Source organism: Phoenix dactylifera, chromosome 6 (genome assembly GCF_051530095.1).
Source record: "Phoenix dactylifera cultivar Ajwa chromosome 6, Ajwa_hap1_PhDact_Kaust_v1.1, whole genome shotgun sequence".
Lineage (NCBI taxonomy): Eukaryota > Viridiplantae > Streptophyta > Magnoliopsida > Arecales > Arecaceae > Phoenix > Phoenix dactylifera.
Genome location: NC_143195.1, coordinates 27315619 through 27333514, shown reverse-complemented (window position 1 = coordinate 27333514; position 17896 = coordinate 27315619).

The following is a 17896-nucleotide window of genomic DNA, read 5'->3' as shown; positions in this document are numbered from 1 at the left end:
CCAAAATATGTCGTTGAAAATTTTATATGTCAGAAGAATATATTATCACTTAGGTGGTGACCTAAATAACCTGTGAACTAGCAATTAGAGGGGACATCAACAAATACAGACTAGAAACAACTATTTTGAATGTGAAGTGGGAATTAAGACAGGAAGATTACATCATGAACAGGTGGACGAATTTAAAAACATAGTTCTGCATGGATTGAATTTGATGCAAATAGAACAAGCAACGCACTGGATCCAATATAACTGGAAATGTCTTGCCCAGGCAACAATTGAAAATTAATTTTTCTCCTTTTTTTTTTGAAGTTTCATTTTATGGTTTTTCCATGATATCTGAATCCAGTTGGGAACAGGCACCAGACTATGACAGAGTTTGCTTAAATTGGTTTTGCAAAACCTCGTTGGGTTCAGCATTTACTAATTGATTAAAACTGTGCTCTTGAATTCAACCAAAATTTAGCCTTCCAAGAGTGATAAATAAGACCTGAGCACTCATTTATGTTGTACAATAAAACTAATATTCTATTAGGCAGAGAATATATAAGGAATTTTTTTTGAAGCAAAACCTTTTCAATGTGTTAAGACTCTTCCAGTTTGATAGAGTTAACGGGGTCTAAGTGATGTAGCAAAAAAAGGTAAGAATGGGATAATTTATAGTGTTGTTAGTTAACAAGTTTGTGAAAAAATTTAGAATCAGACAACCTTCCTGGAGAGTCAGGATTTGTTTGTTTTTGTACAGTTCTCAAGCATAATGGTCTTTAAGTAGATGCATGACTTTCCCCTTGAATTACTACGAGATAGTAAATACAGATTTAAATTAGGTTTGTTGTCAAATTAGATTACACAGCTGAATTTAGTATGATAAAATAAATCAGGGGTGGATTCCTAGTATTGTGCCACAAGGTTGCTGGATCAAAAGAAGGGGTATATATTAAGCATCAGGCCAACTTTTCAGATCCCAAGATTGGATCTGTCCGCAAATCACAGAGTATAACAATGATACTCTACAATAAAGACTAATGTTATTTAGCATGTGGGCAGGATACACATAAAAACAATTAAACCTACCAAAAGACAATTATTTTTGTTCGTGCTTATTCACTCTCAAATGCTCCTTCCCTGAAATTTTTCGCTAGGTAAGAGGTGCCGGAATCACAAGTGAGACAAAAGAAACATTTGGATTAACGATCAGGCCGAAAGATAAGAGGTTTCAAGTTCTAGCAGTGAAGATAATAGGTTTTTGTTCTCCATCACAATATTAAGATTATAAGCATTAATCATGAGATGCTTCTCTCAAATTTTGAGAGATATCCAGCATCTTTAATGCATGTCTTCTATGTCAATGCACATAGGTTGTAAATTAACTTTTCATGACATCCTCTGCATAAGAATCCTCAGAACTCCCAACATAAATAAAAGCATGTACAGAAGATATGGTTAAAGAGATCTTAGTTGCCCAAATCTTGGGTAAGAAATGAATCCATAACCGATTTAATCTTCTCTGCAAGATTCCCAACCTCTTCAATGGTCTTAATACTTCAACCCCCACTTATTATTTTTTTTTTTGAAAATACTTGAGACTTCAAGGACCTCAATTTGATAAAGCAGACTTGTTCTGATACTAAGACGGCAGAAAGAGACAAGAATTAAGAGAAGAAGAATGTAAATATGGGAATCTCTCGAGCATGCATTTTAACCATTAAATGGTAAAAGAGATTTAATAAATATTTAGTTATCAATTCTCCATAACTCAGAAGAATGGAGAGCCAACATTAAAAAGAAAATTGTTATAAACTTTATTCCTCTTCTTTCATATTTCTCCTTTGTTCTACATGACTTAACTGTTCTTAGACTACAAAACCATTTTTGGCCTTAGATATATTTATGATACATAAATAGACTGAGATTATTAACAACAGAATAATGATTTTAATATATAAATGTGTACTTGTATGCATCAAGCAATGGTTAGATGGCTACTAAATATATATGGGTATTAATCATCTGAGATAATGGGGATATTGTTTGTGTGGTTAACTGACTGCATGTATGGTGCACGTACAGTCCAAATAAATGCAGCTCAACTTATAGCTCCATGTTTTGCTTGATAGAAGGGATGACATCTTGTACTAGGGCTTTGAGAATTAATTAAGGCCACCACCACTCAGTGGTCAAATAGCCTAGGCAGCCCAAGGTGATGGAGCCTTCTATATCCCAGGAGCAGCCCAAGCGATTAGGCAAGTGCCTAAACAGTATTTACAAAAAAAATATACCTTCACATATTTCAATTAATGATTATAACTTGCATTAATCTCAGTAAAGTATCCATATTGTATGACCAAAAGATACATTGACAACAGTTAACACATGAACTCGACTTAAAATGTAATAATTAGTAAGCATTATTTGATCTAAACTTGAAAAAACAAGTATAGAGCACCACTTTAATATTACAAAAACCACTTTAATGCATCCCAAGCATTATCATAAGTATTTACAATGCGACCACAATGAGTTTATATTAATGAAATGAAAGAACTCATTTGTAATTCCCACAAACCTTTTGCTATTTACAGACTTAAAAAAAGGAATAAGAACTCCAAGAACACCATAAAGATGCATGCCATATTCCATCATTATATAGGAATCCTAGGATAGAGATATGTATTGCTCCACAAATCAATCAGAATATATTTTTTTAAAAAAATCGTGGAATAATGTTCAGATATTTCTTCTGCAACATCTTATTGTTTTCTATAACATATGAAAATTTTAAGGAAATCTAGATCTAACTTGAAAAATTCTATCCGAAAAACATCGGAAATGGTTTTCTTTTTAATCTCATATTGTAATATTTTCTAAATCCAGATTTTTCTTTTACCTTTTGGATTTTCTTTGAGAATGTTTTTCCTTGTCTCCTCCAGGAATTTAATTCATTCTCATCAGCTTTGCTATTTTGGTTACTCACAAAATTTTGCTAATGCAACTCCAACTTGTCATATAAAAGCATCTTGAAACAAAGATATTATCAAGAAAAATATTTTTTTCTAACGGCAGGATATGCAGGTCCAATTAGGGGCCGGATCACAAAAAGAAAGACTGCAGATTCCATTTTGTAAAATTCCAATTCCTCCATTTCCGAGCCTTAAAATTTACTATTTGAAAAATCAGACAGTAAATATACACCATTATGTTCTATCAGCAAGTAAAATATTGAGATACTATCATATGCTAATTCCAAATGAATAAACCAGAAAGAAAACAACAATCACGCCATATGCGACACTAACTCATTTTACGGGTGCCAAGTGGAAGATCTAACTCCTATTTAAAAAGGAATTTAAGCCCCCCCAAACTGAAATGACATAGTTCTCTTTAAAAAAATTCAGGAAAATGCATATACATAGGCACGCTGGTTCTTCTGATAGCGTATACAAACTTGGCTTGCACGTACAAGCAATCATGAAGCAACAAAAGATATTTTCAATCAAAAAGAAAAGTTAAGATGTACAGAAAGCAAAGATTATATAATTCAACAGAACTCCCATCCAAACAATGATTCCGCGCAAAAGCTTAAACCCTACTAATTGCAGAACGTAACACAAAAAAGAGCAGCCTTTAGTATTTCTTAAACCACAGAAGAAGCTAAGCGCTGCCCTATGGAACACTCATTAAAGTTGCTTACTTGGACAAACAGGGAAGAAATCAGAGGATCAGCTCTTCGCAGACCAAAGACAAGAGCTTTATCATGCAATCCCAACTAAAAACCTCGGATTTCAATCAGAACCTTTATAAATCAACAGTAAAGTGTACCAATAACTACTATAAATGCTTAGAGACAAAGGGAGAAAATGGAAACCTAAATTACTGAACCACGAGGTCAAGATTCCAACCGGAACGAGAACGAAGAAGAGAACTAATCATGATTCGAAGAATGGAAGAGATGGAGACCGAGGAGGCGTACCTGAGGTCGGCTCGGGTTTTAAGGGTTCAACGAGTTGCGACCAGCGACAGCTTCTTCTGGAGTGGAGCCGACCGCGAGACGCGGAGCCCTTCGGCGAGATTTATATGTAGGGCTGGGCTTCCCTCGATTTCTATTTGGTTAGCCTTGGCCGGAGAGAGTCGGGCTTGAATCACTCGGGTTGGGGCTCGAGCCGATCTGTCTTTGACTCGTGAGCAAGGTTCGGAAACCCATGATCGATCCCCCGTAGGCGCTGAACTGAAAACCGATCTGTAAATAGCGACGGGTACCACATTATGTTTTTATCCTTTTATTAAATTATGTTTTCTTTTTCTTTTTAAAAATATGATGTTTTTGCAAAAAAAAAAAAGTGTTGATATTAAGTTAACTACCCTACTTATGGTTTCATATGCATGCTCAAGTAAGAAATATGCATATTTGTCATATAAATAATGGGTCAAATGTTTTATGTAAGCATGTTTTTGAGATTACTTTTAATCAAATGTCACCCTTAGTCAAAAGCATTTATTATCGTATCCATAAACATGAGACACTATGATATGGTTTAAATATTCCCCCAAATTACATTTTACGTATTAATTAAAAGAAACCTATTTCACTTTAATATCTTTTATATTATTGCCTAATTCAATCCTATAGTCATAGATTCAATGAGGAATGACTGATCTTATGATTGTACATTTATTTCAGGTCATTTGGGGGTTAAAAGAAATTATTAAGATCCCAAACCTCTAAATGTGTTATACAATATTGTGTTGGATTGATCGACATGCATTGACCAAATGCATTGCAACGCACAATGGGGCTTCCAAACCCTCCTCCCAGCTCACCGTTAAGATAAAAACCAAGGTTACTGGATGAGAATCTTGAAAATAGATATAACCGACTAATATCACACAATAAGTAACCATACAATAGAATAATGAAAACATTGGACTTCAAGCTTAATCTGAACTATTCGGAGACATCTTTCAGAATATGAATCCTTCCCCGATAATTCATGGTTACATCGATTCTAAGCAAGCTTTTCCAATCCATTTTTCTCAACTCCCATCCATATAATTTTAAATACTTTATATCCTAACAACGAGGCAAACTTCACTTTCCTTACCAAACCATCCTTAGATCTATAAGTCACAAGCTTGTTCCGTCTTAGTTAAATGATAACTTGGTTATCTAATTGGTGAAGTCCCTGCACTTCCTTTAAAGAACTCATTCTTTACTCCATCTGTCCTAATTTTGCAACAATCCATCACCACATTCTTTTCTCTGCCCCGATCATCTTAAGTTTGGATCTATTTTATGGCACAAATATATGAACAATGTAATATTATGGGCTATTTTGCCATCAGATAAAGTGTTCCCTTGAAGCTTCATGGCATACATCAATTGCTATTTTGCCATTTCATAAAGTGTCCCCTTAAAGCGTCATGACATACCCCAATCACATGACACCCTCAAGGCACCTCAACACTTCATCTATTTGATTCTAATTCTGTTATATAATTTTCATCTGTATAGTTCTATAGGATAACAAAAAAACAATCATACTATAGGATCTCCACACTAGAAATTGGCTTTGACCCTGGCAACGATAGAGATGTATATTAACCTCATGACAAAATCAAGATTCCACCTGTCAACCTCAGAATTTTAACACTATTAGCTGATAAAAAAAAACTGTGCAGTTTCTTGTTTTCATCAAATGGAACAAATTTGCCACGACAAACAGGGTTTTACTTAGGTTTTCATATGTAATATTTCTAAGTTGCAATTACTCTTGGAAAAATATTTGAGAAAAGAAATATTGCCAGAAGGAAAATAATAGCTCCAAATCTTAGAAAGAATTGCTGCTTGAATTCAAATTTACAAAATAATAAGAAGACTCAAAATAAAACATCAATATCAAAAATAAAGTTGATATGTACAACCTACCAGGATCAGATTCAATAGTGCACCAAGACATGCTGAGAAATCTTTAAACTGCTGCAAAGAGGAAGTCATGAATCATGCCCAGTTATGGATCATAAAACGCAATAATAATAATGAACATCAAAGAAATTAAATTAGACTACATTTGGAAAGATAAATAGAAAAGAAGAGTGACAAATTGCCAAAGCTCACAAACAATAGCTAAAGAGGAAAACCGTGGTCATGCCACAATGAAGTTAGCATGGATAATCCAGCAAAGGGGTGAAACCAAATAATTTCAATTGGACGGCTCATACACCACTTGCAATTATCTACTATTCTTTTGCTAGCAAGGAGAGGCTAAGACCCTCCAAGTATAACAAGAAGACAAACACACATCACAGCCAAATATTTGCCAAAATTCTCAATAACAGAGGAAGATTCAAATCCCATTCTCATTAGCTCTTAATGATATTCCACAAACAGACAGCCGTTCTGCTGATTGATTTCCCCTTTCTGCTGATCGATTTCCCCTTTCTGCATGCATGGGAAGCTGTGAATGAATCACATGAGTTGACAATAGTGTTTATATTGAATATCATAGGCCTGTCCGATCCATGATTATCATGAGGCCCATGGATCCAAGACACAACAGCAACAAGAACCACCTTCACTCTAACTATTGGATACTCGAAAAGCCTATTTAGCAGTCTTTAGACCTTCCCAAGCTGCCCCAGAAAGTTCAACCAGTCGAACATAACTGACTGCAAAATGCCTAGAGCATGCCGCGAGAACTTGGCGAATATGACACATACTGATGGGGACAATCAAGAAAAGATGAGATTGCAAGATTAGAGAACCAGCAGCAAAACTTGCCACCAGTTTGTTTCGTGCTTTTGTGCAAAAATCTAACACTTCTTTCAAACTCATTAATGCACTAGTGGATCCTTTTATATTCCTTCATTCATAAACATATTATGCAAGCTGAAACATGAGTCCCTACATTGGTTAACACTGGCGTCAACTTCGACTTTGTTTTAAGGAGTCATGGTAGAATGAGGAGCAGATTTGATCTTGCAAGTTCATTTTTAAGTTCCATACAGTCATACCTTCAGAAAGCCATAGAGTATAATTTCTGAATCTGTTTTCCAAGTAGAATTGCATGCTTGGAGAAAGCACGTCAAAAAAAAATTCTTTGGAAGGGTACAACTTATTCAAAAAGGTTCTCTTTTAGAAACTTATTAAACCTTCACCATCTTCGATGGGATTAGAAAACAGGCATCTTCAGTTTGTTTTCTAATCACCATTGATCATTTTCTTCGGTAAATTGTTCTTTATGTTTCTTCATCAAACCTTAGACTGAATTATTTTTTTCCCCGAAGAGCTTTATTCGCTGCAATGATTCTACTAGATTAGCTGAATTAACGAAACCCCTTCAAGTGCAAGAAGTAAATGATCTTGTCAAAAATAACTGAAGAAAACTTATCTATCGAATCCAAAATAAAAGAGCAAAAAAATAAAAAAGAGGGGAAACGATATGGGGAAGAAAAAAAGGAAGAGGGTAGGAAACCGCTAGCGCTTACCTGATCACTGACCGGTAGGGCGTCGAGTCCTCCACCTCCGGCGAAGTCCAGGACTGCCGATCGACCGCTTCCTTCTCGCCCTTCTTTCCACCGCGTTAGGGCTCCTTATAACGGAAGGAGGGGAAAGGAGAGAGATCAATTGGGAAAGGATGAGCCCATGGTAGTATAAATAACGGGTCGGACAGGAGATTGAGAACAAATTATCCGACCCAATTTGACCCGACCCGTGAACAAACCCACCCGCGCAAACCCTTATGAATTGTGACGGGCAGGAAATCCCATGATCCGTGAGACCGTGACAAAACTTATCCCGCTCCGTCCCAAAAGCGGGTTCGGATGCAGTCTGAAGGCCACTCGGCCCGACTGAATGACCGAATTAACCTAAACAGTGATGGTAGGGTCGTGAAGGCATAGACCTCTGGATCTATTTAAAAAAAAAAATTGTACGATTAAACTGAAAATCTTGCAGAAATTGAATTTGGCCATTTAACATATATCTTCTAAACAATTGAGGTCGGCCTACTTTAAAAAAAAATCTATAAATATTGTGAAATGGGCCTTCTCTAGCATGTGTTCTTATAAATCTTGTTGGTTTGCATAGGATTATCCAAACAAATCCTACATCGGTTTATTTCTACGAGCGTCCATGTGCAAACAAAAAAAAATTAGGGCAACTATGACCAAACTGTAATAATGTTTCCAAATTAAAATCAAATTAAACAAAGAAAAAGCCTTGGTTTTTATTACCTTTGGCAACGAGCAAAGTTATGTCACAAATTTGTGCAAAATTTACTAATATTATTGAGAGATATTTATCATCCATTTCTTATGAATTATCTTTAAAAAAAAAGAACCGAGCTTTGTTTTTTATATAGAGGTAAGATCTCCGGATCACAGCTGCACATCCAGTAGCCTAGTTCTTCCTTGGAGGTATCCTTTTACTAAATATATATCAAAATAAAGATTAAAAAATATTTGTTCATGTCTAATAAGGAATTATTGAACTTCAGTGCATGCTTATTCTTAATATTTTTCATGATTTTTTTTGTATTATTCAAACATTTCTTTCTCCTTCCTTTCCCTATAAAATTTGCAATTTAGATTTTTTTGAATAACTTGAATCTTACTTCCTTAACAAGCACTTATCCCTTTGTAATTTTTACTAAATGTTTATTAAATGCTCGTTCAAAAAAAAACTGCTATTTCAGCTTCTGAAAAACAAGTTTAATCTGAACTTTTTGGAGAAAGCATGCCTATAAAAACATCACCGAGCACAAGTTAGTAATATACTTTGGCCACTAACATTTGCTTTCATTACCGCACTCTTTTTTTTTGGTTTTCTTCTTTCTCTGTTCATGTTCCATCACCAAATCCTACGTGTTATAGAAAAAATCTCATGTAATCACCTCTTCTCCTTTTGCAATTCGAACAGAGACGACACGGCAGATTAAGAATAAAATCAATGTAAGTTCCTTGATTGAACACAAATTAACTTCTTTATTATGGTTAAAAATATTAGCAAAACATTTAACTTTTCTTTTCTTTTTATTACATTGTAATCAAAATCCGCCGCAGAGTGCAGGTTACCTTGCTAGTTAGGTACAATAAGAGTCTTAACAGATCCAAATCCAACTAGAAGAGGGGATTGGGGATTATGAATTTTTGAATCAAAGACTGCAATGTAGATTTTTGAACAACTTTCTCTTAATCTGTATAACCATCTTCCTTTCCCCTCCCACATTTTTATTATTAGGTTATTTTGATCATTACAAAGGATTAGTTGAACTTTTTGATGTTGATGAAGTGCTCTATTAAATTGATTTACACCACAAATATCTCCAAAGTGTAAATCAAGCATCATTGCACAATTGAGAACCAAAAAAAAAAAAAAATAGAGAAAAAAAATCCTTTTCGGGTGCATTTTGTTGCATGTAAAATGGTGCCTATCACTCTAAAAATAAATCCAATTGTTGCTGGAATTTGGACCCGGAGACGACCGTCGGCTGAGAAGGGAGGAGCTCCGGCGAGAATCGACGAACGGCGGTCCGGCTGGCGCGCGACGTCCTCCGAAAAACCTGCAAGGAGCCGGTGGCCGGGGTTCCCGGCGCCGGCCCTCCGATGCTTAAGTCAGAGAGGGCAAGTGTATGAATGGGAGTAGTGAATACCCGAAGTTTCAATCTTTCAGCCCCCCCTAACATGGAGGAATTCCCCTTTTATAGAGGGGGGCTGGGTTACCTATGATATGACGGGGCGAATGAGTTGTCGTACGATTGGGCATGCTGTAGAAATTAATACTCGATCGTGTGAATTAATGCTGTTACTGTAGGAAATCAGGCTGAAGCTTCCAAATCATCATGGAGTCATGCCATCATTCGTAGCCAAGCAGGTTTGCCGTAAGGAGCTTGATGTCCGTAGACGGTAGAAGTCATACACCTTAATTGTTGCGTAAACTGAGTGTCTGCAAGAGCTATATGCTTTGATTGTTGAGTAAACTGGACGTCTGCAGGAGCCATACGCTTTGATTGTTGATGAAAGCAAGGCGTAGTTTTTCGGTCGCGCTGCGGGGAGATATGACCACAGCGCGTGAGTCGGGCGTCTTTGGGTCGGTAAGGCTGCTCGGGCGCTTCCAGGTCGAAGGATTTGCTCGGCGCCTCCAGGTCAGAGGGTCTGCTCGGCGCCTCCAGGTCAGAGGGTCTGGTCGGACGTTCACGCAGTCGTGACGACTTATATTTTTCCCCCAACACTACCCTCCGACTTTCGAGCTCGAGCTGCTCGCAGGCTCGAGCGCGGAAAGTAACTTCGGTCGTGTTAATGTTAATTAGGAAAATTTTGAATTATCGCGCGCTTCAAGGCGCTTTTAATGGGCGGCGTCTTCTTTTTCCGAAACGTTTCATCAGGAGAGTATCTTTTCATTTTTCGAAGCGTCCTCGCGTCGTGGGCTCATGATGGAGCCGCACGATCCAACGAGGTATTTTCGTATTCGAAGCATCGGTCCGAATTGAATGTCGCGCTTTAATTCTCGAGGTCAACGCGTGTCGTGATCTGAGCAGGGGGCAGTGCTCCGCCCTGCAGATCAGAGCCGTCAGTGGGATTTATATAAATCCTTGTTTGGCCATCTCTGACTTCTTTCCTATAGCCCTTTTCTATCTTCTTCTCCATCCAAAGGAGCTGATCTTCTTTCCCCATTGTCTCCGGCGAACTCCCGAAGGTGTTCTTCCCTGCCCGCTCAGAGTTTTTCCTTCTTTTTTCTCTCTTTTCCTCTTTTCCGATGGGTCTTGGTCCAGACGAAATAGGGTCTTCGATGAGTGAGGAGGAGATGGAGATGACCGAGGAGTGGTTCTTCCCTCGGCGAGGGTTCCGTTTGGAACCCGCCGGGTTGGGGGATCGGGTGACGAACCCCCTTAGGCCGGATCGGAGTGTATTTGGAGGCACTCTAGGCCGGCCTGTGATTTTCCTTCCATGGGTTCATGAACGAGTTGCTTGGAGAGTACCAACTCGTCCCGGCGCAGCTTGTTCCGAACGCATGGAGGACGATCATCGGGTTTCTATCCTTGTGCATAGCAAACGGGATGCCGTCCTTCGTGAATGTTTTCCGGCGGCTCTTCATGTTGAAGTCCAACCCGGGGGACGGAGAGTGGCTCTATATCGTCCTTCGGGGAGGCCGACCACTCTTCCAGGGCACTCCGACGTCCATTCATTAATGGAAGAAAAAGTTTTTTTTTTAGCTTCTAAGCGGACGTGGGGGTTCGACCCCAGGTGGGGGCAGAGCCGGCTTAAGACCGCCAACAAACTTCCCAGGCTTTCCAAAAGCGAGCAGCGGATCCTTGACGCTGTTCGCGGCCTCGAGGATGATTTCCTCCTGAACGACCTCATAAGTGAGGACACTCTGGTCAATGTTAACCTGAGCTCGGCGTGCCCTCAGGGTAAGGGTAGCAATTTAAAATTTTTATCCTCCTTTTCCTCTTCCCGAAGTGTTGAGGGGTCTGGGCACGCACTATCGACACTCGGGGCATCCCGAACTTTGTCGAAGGATCGTACGCAGGTCGAGGGGTCTGGGAACGCACTCTCGACCTGTGACGCTTTCCGAGGTCGAGGGGTCTGGGAACGCACTAGAGTTGGGCATTGGGCCGGGCCGCCCACGGCCCGGCATGAAGCGAGCCATGCCTGGCACGGCCCGCTAGCTACAGTACCGGGCCGTGCCTGGCACGGCCCATTTAAGGGGGCCGTGCTGGGTCACGGGTTTCTGGCCCGCGGGCCGAGCCCGGCACGGCCCGCTTCGGGCCTGGGCCGGCACAACCCGCTCTGGGCCCGGTCCGGGCCTGGGCCGGGCCAGGCCCGGCCCGATAAAAATTAATGCTTCATAAATTGGCCCGGCCCGATAAAAATTAATGCTTCATAAATTTTTTTAATAAATTAATAAATATTGAAAACTAAGAATTTATTAATATAAAGCCACCTTAATGGTGGGGGGTTTAGCATAGACCCCTACCAGTTTATTAATTTAAATCAAAATGGTACATGAAGGGAGGTTTGGACCTTGGTCTGACCTCCAGAATACAATAAGAAAGGGCCGAGGTTTGGACCTTGGTCTAACCTCCAGAATACAATAAAAATGTACAATTATAAAAAATTAAGAAATCTTACTAATCATCAGTGATTCAGTGAATCAGTATTCACTCTTCAGTCTTCAGTAGTGTTTGTATCATCATCATCAGAGGATGTTGTATTATGTCCACTTTTATCTTGAAGTCTTGCCTCAGCATCCAACCAATCTTTGAAACAGAGAAGCATCTCCACCGTTTCGCCCGTCATCCTACTTCTCTTTTCGTCAAGAACACGCCGACCTGTACTAAAAGCGGATTCCAATGCTACCGTGGACATCGGCACAGCTAAAATATCGCGTGCAATTGCAGACATAACAGGATATTGATTTTTAACACTCTTCCACCAAGATAATACATCTATATTCTCTATTTGATTTTCATCATATGCAGACTGAAGATCATTTCGTAAATAAAATTCTAGTTCACTACTTAAAGATGAAGAAGATGAAGATAAACTTGAAGCATGTGTGTGTTTTCTCTGTGCAATGAATGAAAAAATAGATGACGAACGAGAACTACTAGAAGAAGAAATAGAGGTTTGTACGAAAAATCTAGATCCACGAATTTTTTCATCATATAAAGCATAAATATCATAAAGAAGTTGTTTTACCTCATTTTTAGCAGGTTCAGGATCTTTAATCATATTTTCACAGTATGCATCAAGTAAAATTAGCACGCCATTCAATTTAACTCTAGGATCAAATACAGCAGCTAAATTATGCATAGGACATATCTTGTCCCAATACTCATTCCATTTAGATTCCATTAGGTCAATAATAGGCATTAAAACATCATCATATCTATGTTCTGCAAATTTTTGACTAATAATATATGCTTGTTGTAAAAATGAACATGAAGTTGGATAATAAATACCAGAAAGAACATTGGTAGCATTATAAAAACTAAGCAAAAAATCTTCCAAAATTTTTCCTTTATTCCAATCAGTTTCAGACAATGTAAAGCCTAATCCACGATCATTAATATATGCACTTAATAAGTTTTTATATGGGTATGCATCATGTATCATGCTATATGTTGAGTTCCAACGAGTAATTACATCAAGTTTAAATTTTTTAAAACGTTTACCATGATTTATACATAGTTTCTTAAATTCTTGAGGTCTTGATCTTGAAGCATGAATAAAAGAAACTGCATTTCTAATTTTACCAATCGCATCTTGAATCATGCCCATGCCAGCTTGAACAGAAAGATTTAAGATATGACATGCACATCTAATATCCAATAAATTTCCATCTAACATGGGATGCAATGAGTCTTTTAATAATGCAACAGCAGAATTATTATTAGATGCATTATCAAACGTAATAGACATAATTTTATCATTAATATTATATGAACATTCAGTTTGATAAATGACATTTGAAATTTGTTGTCCAGAATGTGGAAAATCAAAAGCATGAAAAGCAAGAATACATTTATTTAATTGCCAATCATTATCAATATAATGAGCAGTAATGGCAATAAAACAATTACTACCTACAGATGCTGACCAAATATCAGAAGTTAATGAAATTTTTACATTTAAAGTAGAAAGTGTTTCAATTAAACTTTGTCTCATTGCTAAAAAGTTAGTCATAGCTACTCTTCTAAATGTATGCCTACTAGTTCTTTTGTAAGCAGGTTGTAGGTTTAATTGAACATATTCTTCAAAATTAAAAGATTCACATAAACTAAAAGGTAATTCATCCTTAACTATCCATTTTACAAGTGCTTTTCTTTGATTTTCATGATTATATGCAAAATTACCTACAAGTAATCCCCCTTGTATATTGAGGGTACTTTGAGTTTGAGCATGAGAATCATGCATCCTATGACTCTCTTGATGTCTTTTTAAATGCCCTGTTCCCCCACTACTACTACAACTATAAAGTTTGGCACATTTTTTACATTTAGCTTTCCAGACTCCATCAACCATAACTCTATCAAATTTATTCCATACAGCACTAGTCCTCTTACGAGAAGAGGTTTGATCTTCACTCGGTTCACTAGTTCTAGAGGAACTAGGAACATGGGGTTGGGGATTAGTTTCTTCTCCCTCAGAAACAGGAGGAATGCCAAAATGACTTTCCTCAAAAGATGACATATCTAAATTGATGAATTCAAAAAATAAAAACTAACCACAAGGAGGAATTGAGTAGAGGGTCGGAGGGCAGAGGCAGAGCCGAGATTCTGAGCTTCCTCTTGTGCTCTCAACAGGAGTGACCTTCTCTTCTCAACAGGAACCTCCTCTTGTGTAGCACTTAAACACTTGCTAAATGCAAACTAAAAATTAAATTGCTAGAAGAGCACTTTAGAAGAGAGAAATAATAGTAATAGAGAAGGAGAGAATAGTTGGTTTGGTGTGGTGAGAATGAGGGAGGAAAGGGCTACTTATAGAAGCCCAAAAAAATTTTTTCCCAAAATACCCCTCAATTTAGCCGTTTTAGGAATGTTGAGAGGGGCAAATTTGGAATTTTTCTAAAATAGCCGTTGGAAACGGCTATTTTTCTCCCCCCCTCACCAGACGGGCCGTGCCAGGCACGGCCCGTCTCGTGCCATGCCCGGCCCGGCCCGCCAATAGACGGGCCTGGGGCCGGGCCGGGCTTCCGTTCTGTGCTAAACGGGCCGGGCCAAGCACGGCCCGTTTAGACCTCGGGCCCGGTGGGCTTGGGCCGGGCCGGCCCGGCACGGCCCGATGCCCAACACTAGTTAGAAAGTATTGCCGTCATATCTGGACCGAAGTAGAAGCGCAGCTTGAACGAACCGAAAGTTGGCTAGAGACGGGCTGATCAGGTTGGTTGAGGTGTTGGGCTCTAGATTTCTTTGTTGGGTGGTCTGTAAGAAGTCCACTTATCAGATGTTTTTTGGTGGAAGACCCTCTGATGCCTAAGTCAAAATAACGAGGCAACAATATGGAAGAGATTTCAGCAGAATAAGAGTTTTGTGAGAAGGGTAGTGTATTGCGCATCTCATATCCCCCAGGTTGTTCCTCTTATATAGGGGAGCCAACCTTTTCGTTACATGAGTCGACGTGACGTACAATAACACGAGACAATGGCTGATGGTACGGCCATGACATGAGGGTCAGTTTGCGTGGGCAGAGTGCGGTGCGGATCTGATGCGGGACATAGGGCTGCCATGATCACGGACTGCCAGGGTTGTCAGTTGTTGTAGGTGTCGGCCCTTGTCGATGCATACCGATTGTTCTCTGCAACTGGCGACTCCTCGATCAGAGTCAAAGTTGTTCACCTCAGTTTACATCCAAAGACAGAAAGGTCGGTCGGGTCCAAGGTTGGGGTGTCTAGTATTTTCCCCATCACTTGCCTCTCACTTTCGAGGCTAAACAATATTCTGGTTCCGACGATGGAAGTTGAGCAGTTACCTTGATCAAGGGTGAGCTCTTCGTGTGGTCCTTCACTTTGCTTATTGACTCTTATTCTCCTTTTCAGCATGCCTGTAGTCAGCAAGACAGAGCAGCTGGTCAAGAGGCTCATGAAGCATATTTCGACGCTCAAGGAGAAATGGAAAGCAGCCATGGCGTGGGCTGAGCTACTCGAGGCAAAGATCATGGCAGTCGAGGCAAAGGCCAAGTCGACTGAGGATGAGTCCAGGTCGGCGGAAGCTCGCGCCTCATCCGCGTGGACCCAGGCGGAGGCAAAGGAGGCCCACCTGTCCGCGACCAAGAAATCCTCATCTCATGAGTATGCTCTCTAAAGCATCTCTAGAGTTAGCTACTAGAGAAAATTTGAGTGAGCTGGGTCTTCTCATCTCGCGAGTATGTTTTCCTAGGCATCTCTAGGATTGGTACTAGAAAAAATCCAAGTGGGCTCGATCTTCGAGAGGTTGGTGCCTCCGTTCATCTCTGGATTGGGATCTTGGAGGTATCCCTAGAGAGCTTGGTTTAGGGAGTGTTGGGAATTGTACCCTAAGAGTCAATCGTCAACATGTTGATAAATGATTTTGTAAATGAATTGACAAATTAATAAAGTATTTTTTTGGCATTATTCATCATTTTTTTGTACATCTTCAAATGAACTCTTGTAGTATGATGAAGTCCTTAGGATTCTTTTATGATAAAGAAGGATTTATCTGTGAGTCCTTAAACCAGTTCACGACCAAATGATATACTGTTAATAGGATGACGGCATTATTGAGTTTAGGTCATTGTGTAACATATACGTTGGTTGTCCTCTTAACCAAGGAGTGTGGAGACACTGATATGTCACACAGGTGAAGTGTAGGAGTACATTTCACTGAACGTAACCAATTTCGGAACACTCTACCGTCAAGAGAAGTTCCGAGTGGATATGGGTATAAGTGTCGCTCAGATCTGAGATCACCAGATGATTAGCAAACAACTCACTGTACTTTGGTATCGGACTAGCAGAATTTCTAATTCTAGGACGGAAGTTCACTTGGTGCTGTCAAGTACTTGCAAAGTCGGTGCGTGAGTCAAGATGGAATTGACCCCTCCTGGAAACAAGAGATAATGCCTTGTGTTCAATTTAGCAAAACCTAAGCCTAGGTTATCCTTGTGAGGAGTCACAGGATTTCTAAAATTGATCACAGAATGGATGTACTAATTACAGAGTTGACAGAACTCTAAAGTCATCCTGGCATTAGGAGTCAAAGGGATAAATTATACGGTAACTATAGTCCAGGATTCCAGAATATTTGCTTCGCACATATTCGGCCTATCTGAACGTCAGGTACCATTGCTAGATGGTCATATCGATTAGCATAAGAAGTCGTTCCTATACTATCGATTTAGGTTTGAACTTATAGGGTCACACGCATATAAGTTTCCCGGTTGATCATTTTGGCTGATGGATGATTAAGAATCATTCATGGATAATTTGGCCAATTTGATTGACAAATTACCTTAAATAAATATTGCTGAAAAATAATTAATAAATTATTGGAGGATTTATTAGCAACTAGATTACTAATGAACTCAATTTGATTGAGTTATTGGACTAAGAATGAGACAAAATTAAATTGGATACAATTTGGGCTTCATTGGGGTTTGACCTAATTGGATTAGGTTCGACCTAAGAGGATTGTTCTTTAACCAGGGTTTGACCTAATCGAATTAGGTTCAATCTAAGGAGATTAGGCTTCCCTAATTGATAGGACTTGATCCAATTGGATTGGGTTTGATCCGAATCATGCGGATCTTAAAGTCTACATGAACATGTGATGGAGCATGGGACACTTGTCCTTCATCCATTGCTTGGCGCCATCCTAATTTGATTAGGATTATTAATACTTGATTAATAGCACCATGGGACAAGTGGCAACCATCTAAAAAGGGGAATCATCAGATTTGATCTTATGATTTGTTTTAATGGGTCAACTCATTCTTTCCCTTTATTGCATGACACTTTCCATGAAGGCGTCATGACACATGTCCTTTTTTATCCCTCATGCCCACTTCTTTTTTTGTTTGAATTTTGAATTCAAATTTTTGTATTGGATCTGATGGAGAATGGGGCCTCTTATGATGCCATGACATGAAGTGATGAATGGCTTTGATGAGATCAAGCCATCACACTTCATGGTGTCATGACATATGAAGAAAGTCCCACTCGCCCACAACATTGATGTTTGAATTCTGAATTCAATTTTTTTTGGTTATTTTTTTGAATTCAAAATTCCTAACTAAATGATCAGATCCTCTCCTTGATTGGGGCGTGAGATTTGGAGGAAAATCAGCAAGGGGCAACCATGCTAAATCTCTACTTAAGAGAGTCTTCATTTTCAAAATGGAGCATGAGATAGTGCATAATTGTTTTCATGGTTCACATGCC